Source organism: Engystomops pustulosus, chromosome 2, assembly GCF_040894005.1.
Source record: "Engystomops pustulosus chromosome 2, aEngPut4.maternal, whole genome shotgun sequence".
Lineage (NCBI taxonomy): Eukaryota > Metazoa > Chordata > Amphibia > Anura > Leptodactylidae > Engystomops > Engystomops pustulosus.
In genome coordinates, this window is record NC_092412.1 from 1,557,605 (window position 1) to 1,563,992 (window position 6,388).

Consider the following 6,388-nt stretch of genomic DNA (forward strand, 5'->3'; position numbering starts at 1 on the left):
CCCAACCCCTAAAGTAACTCCCTGGATTAACTAAAACTTTCCGAAAAAAATCTAAATGAAATATCACAAACACTTTTGAAAAACACATTTTTTGAAAAGTTTTTTTTTTTAGAAAATCTGAAACAAATTCTTTTTGAAACACATTTTTTGTAAATTTTTTACAGAAAACTGAAACTTTACAACTTTATTCATTTGTGTATTTATTGATCTATTTGTTTATGTCCTTAGTTTTAGATTTATTGTGTGTCTTTCCATTGATGTACATGTGGGCACTTATCTATTTTATTAGCTTTCACTCTTCACTTCGCTTCTAGAGTTTGATTATGAATATATCGTCCTTTTATGTATAATCAGTTCTCTTGTGGTTGCTTATGGTTATTTATATACTTTGAAATACTTTTCATACTCACAATTGTTATAATTCTTATATATTTGTTAGTCCTCTGCACCTATGAGTTATATATAATTCTCCCATCATCTGAAACACTCTCTTTTTTATTTTTTATGATTTTATCTTCAGCATTTTTTGACCCTAAAGTGCATTGTGATAATAAAATGTTCCTAAACCACATATTTTATGTTGATTTCTGACTACCAGCGTAGGCCGAAAACGACAAACAAACCGACCTATCCGAGCATTTTCAAAAACAAATCCCACAATAACCATTTCTTGACCTTTTGATACACATCAAATCGGTTATGGCGGTGAGAAGAAGGGCCAAGTTTTTCCAATGGCCGATACCGGCACATGGCTACTGCTGCACATTGTGATTCCACCACCGGAGCTCATGAGAGAAGAATACCATCAACTCATTATCTTCTGGAGAACTTGTTTCTACCACAAGGCTTCTGTATCGATTGTCACTCAAACTCATCAATGCTATATGAGATCGGCCAGTGTCTGCGAATGACTTACATGCATCACCAAAATTACCTTATCAATTCCCAGCAATTATAGACTTGTGAAACCAGGAGAAGTCATTGTAGTCTTCACCAGATCCTCAGGAACTTCACCACTCCCATTGGCTGCACTTCCCTCCACATTGGAGTCCAAGGACCTGCCTCATCACTTGACTGCTCCGTCAGGTTCCCATTACAATACTCAGGCACTCGGCTTCTATATCTCACTCCAGGTAGAGGTCCTTTCTACCAAGCTGTGAAGGCCCTCCTCATGCTCTGCAGCATTATTCACCAAACACGGGCTAAAATCTCCTTTCATCCTTTTGACAAGACCAAGTGCTTTACCTTCTCCTTCATTATAACAACCTGCAGGGGGCACAGTTTCGAGCACAAGAACGTAATTGTACGTCCCTGCGGGAAGATACTTCCCGCACCCGGATGTTTTATTACTTCCCGCATCTAACAAACAGAGCTGCCACCAGAAGCAGCGGGTGTCAGCTATATATTACAGCTGACACCGCGCTCTAACACCCGTGATCAAACATGACTGCGGTGTGTAACGGTCTTCCTTCTAAGGATCGGATCCCCCTTGTAGCTTACCGAAGGATCCGTTCCTCTTCTGCGCAGCCCCGAGGTCTGCCGAGTGCCCCGGGCTGCCCGATATTCGAGGCAGTCAGATCCCTTCCGGGTCTCACTGTAACCTGTCTGAACATGCGTGAGCACCGCCAGACAGTGCACACTGCTCTACAATGCATTAGTATATACATTAGTGTCGTAGTGCAGGGCACTGGACTTTAACCTCAAGTTCAAGTTTGTATTAGTAAAAAAAAGTTTCAAAAAATAAATTTAAACATTAAATAAAAAAATAAATAATAAAAACATAACACATTCCCATACAAACACTAAAGTATAAAAAAAAAACGCAACCCCCCCCCCCACACACATATTTGGCAGCAACGCGTCCATAACAATCTGTATAATAATCTGTAAAATATTCTGTATAAGGCTATATTCACACTGCCGTTGCCCGCCCGTACTGTATAAGAATTGTTACTGGAGCTGCACGGTAAACCAAAATAGATCATTTTTAATTAATACACTTACAAATACAAATAGGTTGTGATTAAACAAATGTTACGCACTCTAAAATAAGACCAGTAAAAAGGAACAACTTTTCTCACAAAAGATAAACCCTTAACCAGATTCGCCGACCGAAAAATAAAAAAGTTCTGCATCTGAAATGACGGTGATGCTAAAATAAACAAGATTTTCGCCAAATTAGTTTTTATTCAGTAAAATTGAATATAATATACAAAATCAATGACCCAAAAAGGAGAGCCACAAAAAATCATCAAAAATAAAATTAATAATGTATTTTATTATGAAATTGATACACAATGTACAAGAAAAAATTCTATCACATAATAGGGAAAGACAATAAGGGGAAACAAGTGGCCCCTGATGAAAAATGGGGCAACCACGAAAAGCATAAGCCCCTGCAGACACCCCAAAACCTATAGGTAAATAATAATATAAAGACAAAAAATGTCTAATAAGTAATGGTAAATGATGCAAACGGGAAAATGGGTAAAGAAATATCCCCTTGATTGAATCCTATGTACGATAGGGGCCGGAGGTACCTTCCGGCTCCCACTTTGCACAAAATCAAATTGAGTTCTTACCCGTAAGCATGATGACAGGTATGATGGGGGTCCCCAGGAGGCCAATGAACTACACCCCGACGCGCGTTTCGCTGATGCTTCGTCAGGAGGTGGAGTATGTGTGTGGCATCCCCTGCTTTATACTTACCATCGGCCATCAAGCTAAGAGACGCGCTCGTCACGTGACGCGATTGCCACGTGGGGCTGCGCACCGGAAACACGTCACCACGACACGCCCACCCGAATCACATGATCGGAAGGGAAGTTGCCATGGAGACGCGCCCGGAGCGCGCACCACCACACGAACGATCACGGCGCACGCGTACAAGCGCGTCAACCAGATACCGAAGGCAAGCAAAAACAGGTGGATGTAAAATAGGTACAAGTGCATATTTCTATATAATAACATAAAATAGGTGAACGGGAAAATCGTAACATCTACAGGATCAAAAAAACCGAAAATACATATATAATGCCTATAATCCACAAAAAGTATATATATATCTCTGGAAGATCATTTATAGTGGCCATCGGGCTATGCATGTCACTAACGTATATATACATATTACAAAGACCACAATACCCAGCCCTGCATACAGAAATATTGTTCATGTGTGGTATATAAATACATAAATAAAGTGCTTGCAGTAGACGATCCATATTTAACATATATGATGGAAAAAGTGCAAAAGTGCCATACATACAAAATATATAGATAAGGTATATTCCATAAAATATACATATAAACATCTATGTTAAGCAAATATAAAGAATTCATACATAGTGTGACAGTGCCGAGTCACAAAAGTGCATAAAGTGCCAAACGTGCATAATATAAAAAATATATATATCAAAAAATGTATTTTAAGAAAAATTAGTGAGGACAGAAAAATAAAATGCATACATGTATCACAATTCAAGACCCATATGATGACGGGCACAATCTAAATATAAAGTGCAAAAGTGCTCAGAAGAATCCCACACAGGGCAGCAGGATAGGTGTGTGCATCAGGAGATGGATTTTCTCTGTATACCAACGTCTTCAAATCTTTAAGATATCCAGTAGGCCACATGGGGGATCGGAATCCATAATGGTCACTAAAATTCAGTATACATCTATAATGGAATAGGCATAACAAACAATTACTAAAACCACACCACAACAAATATAACAATAAAGGGAATTATAAAAAAGGTTTAAAGCTAGTGGCCTCATTGAGGCCTTTCGGTTGTACTGTGTCCAGGAGGGTAATCCATCTCAGTTCCTTCTGTAATAGACGTTTCTTCACGTCCCCACCCCTGGAGCCCATGAGGACTCTATCGATTCCTCGTACTGTGAGTCCTCTCGGATTACAGTTATGTACATCCCGAAAGTGTTTTGGAATAGGCTGCAACTTTTTCAAGTCCCTCAAAGGGCCCAAGTTGGTCTCATCCCGGCTGATTTAATACTCCTGACATGTTCCAGGACCCGTACCTTCAGGGATCTCGTTGTCATGCCAATGTATATTTTGCCACAAGGACAGCGCAGATAGTATACCACCGCCTCCGTATTGCAGTTAATGTGATATACAATTTGGTATTGTTTCTTGGACTCGGAGTCGGTGAAATCATATGTGCGCTCCATGTAGCGGCATGCTTTACACTTCCCACAACAAAATGAACCCCACGTTGGGCCCCTACTGCCCAGCCAGCTTTTTTCAATGGGAGGGACATAATGGCTGCGGACCAGCATGTCCCGTAAATTACGGGACTTCCGCCATGTAAGAGAGGGATATGTTTTTAGGCTCTGTGCTAAATCATAGTCAGTCAAAAGAACAGGCCAGTGTCGCTCAACAATTTCCTTAACCTCCCTCCAATGGGAATTAAAATTTGTGATCAAACGCACCGGTTCCTCCTCTTTTTTCTTTTTTGGCTTACTCACCAATAGGGAGCCACGGGTCTCATTCTTCGCACGGTCGTAGCCCTTTTTGATGGTAGTCTCATTGTATCCCCTATCGCGGAATCTCCTGGTAAGGTCCCTAGCCTGATGTTCAAAAGAGAGGTCACTGGAGCAGATACGTCACATCCGCAGGAACTGCCCTACAGGAATAGCTTGCTTGGATTTAGGATAGTGGGAGGAGGATGCATGGAGTAACGAATTTACAGATGTTTCCTTCCGGTAAACATCAGTGGTGATGAATCCCGATGGATCCCTTGCAATCAGGATATCCAGAAATTCGATCTGGCTCTGGCTATATTTCCAAGTCAATCTGATATTTTGTTGGTTGGTGTTGAGGCTCTGCAAGAAAATTTCCAGGTCAGTATCTGAACCCTGCCAAATGAACAACACATCGTCTATATACCTAAACCACGAGACGACGGCGTCCCAGCCCAAAGTATTGTCTACCGTTTCTCTCTCCCACAGCCCCAGGAAAAGATTGGCATACAAGGGCACACAAGTCGCCCCCATAGCCGTTCCCTGGAGCTGTAGGAAAAAACGGTCCCGGAAAACAAAAAAGTTGTGTGTCAAAATAAAATCCAAAAGTAATAGAATGAATTCAACCAAATTAGTGTCCAAATTTGACATTGACAGAAAAAATCTAGACGCCCTCATCCCGTGGTCATGGCATATAGACGTATACAGAGCCTTCACATCGCATGTGACCAGCCACATATCAGGCTCCAAATGCACTCCCTCCAGCCTGCGCAGCAAGTCCGTGGTGTCTTTCACAAAAGATGGGAGTGTCTCTACGCATCTTTGTAAATAAAAGTCAACAAATTGACATATTTTCTCGCAGAGTCCCCCCACCCCCGACACTATTGGCCTACCTGGTGGTTTCCTCGCATTTTTGTGTTGTTCATTTGGCAGGGTTCAGATACTGACCTGGAAATTTTCTTGCAGAGCCTCAACACCAACCAACAAAATATCAGATTGACTTGGAAATATAGCCAGAGCCAGATCGAATTTCTGGATATCCTGATTGCAAGGGATCCATCGGGATTCATCACCACTGATGTTTACCGGAAGGAAACATCTGTAAATTCGTTACTCCATGCATCCTCCTCCCACTATCCTAAATCCAAGCAAGCTATTCCTGTAGGGCAGTTCCTGCGGATGTGACGTATCTGCTCCAGTGACCTCTCTTTTGAACATCAGGCTAGGGACCTTACCAGGAGATTCCGCGATAGGGGATACAATGAGACTACCATCAAAAAGGGCTACGACCGTGCGAAGAATGAGACCCGTGGCTCCCTATTGGTGAGTAAGCCAAAAAAGAAAAAAGAGGAGGAACCGGTGCGTTTGATCACAAATTTTAATTCCCATTGGAGGGAGGTTAAGGAAATTGTTGAGCGACACTGGCCTGTTCTTTTGACTGACTATGATTTAGCACAGAGCCTAAAAACATATCCCTCTCTTACATGGCGGAAGTCCCGTAATTTACGGGACATGCTGGTCCGCAGCCATTATGTCCCTCCCATTGAAAAAAGCTGGCTGGGCAGTAGGGGCCCAACGTGGGGTTCATTTTGTTGTGGGAAGTGTAAAGCATGCCGCTACATGGAGCGCACATATGATTTCACCGACTCCGAGTCCAAGAAACAATACCAAATTGTATATCACATTAACTGCAATACGGAGGCGGTGGTATACTATCTGCGCTGTCCTTGTGGCAAAATATACATTGGCATGACAACGAGATCCCTGAAGGTACGGGTCCTGGAACATGTCAGGAGTATTAAATCAGCCGGGATGAGACCAACTTGGGCCCTTTGAGGGACTTGAAAAAGTTGCAGCCTATTCCAAAACACTTTCGGGATGTACATAACTGTAATCCGAGAGGACTCACAGT